Source organism: Lolium rigidum, chromosome 5 (genome assembly GCF_022539505.1).
Source record: "Lolium rigidum isolate FL_2022 chromosome 5, APGP_CSIRO_Lrig_0.1, whole genome shotgun sequence".
Lineage (NCBI taxonomy): Eukaryota > Viridiplantae > Streptophyta > Magnoliopsida > Poales > Poaceae > Lolium > Lolium rigidum.
Window position 1 is genome coordinate 139,391,579 of NC_061512.1, and position 270 is coordinate 139,391,848.

The window sequence follows — 270 nt, forward strand, 5'->3', positions numbered from 1 at the left end:
TATAATCATAATTTATACCTGATTCTCTATCTTTGTCGTTCTCCCATCCTTCAGTAGGTCTTGTCTTCAAAAGAAAGTCTTGCATAGAAATCTATCTATTATATATTAAAAGTGCATTAAGGGCTAACAAAAAATTAGAGAATTAGCTAGAAAATCCCACAAAAATCAGAAACATCTGGCCATCGGTGACAAGGGATCAACTTGTCAATGCCTACGGGTTATAGGCTAGGGTTTAGTTAGAAGTAGAGGGCAAGTAGATCTCGAAGGTTT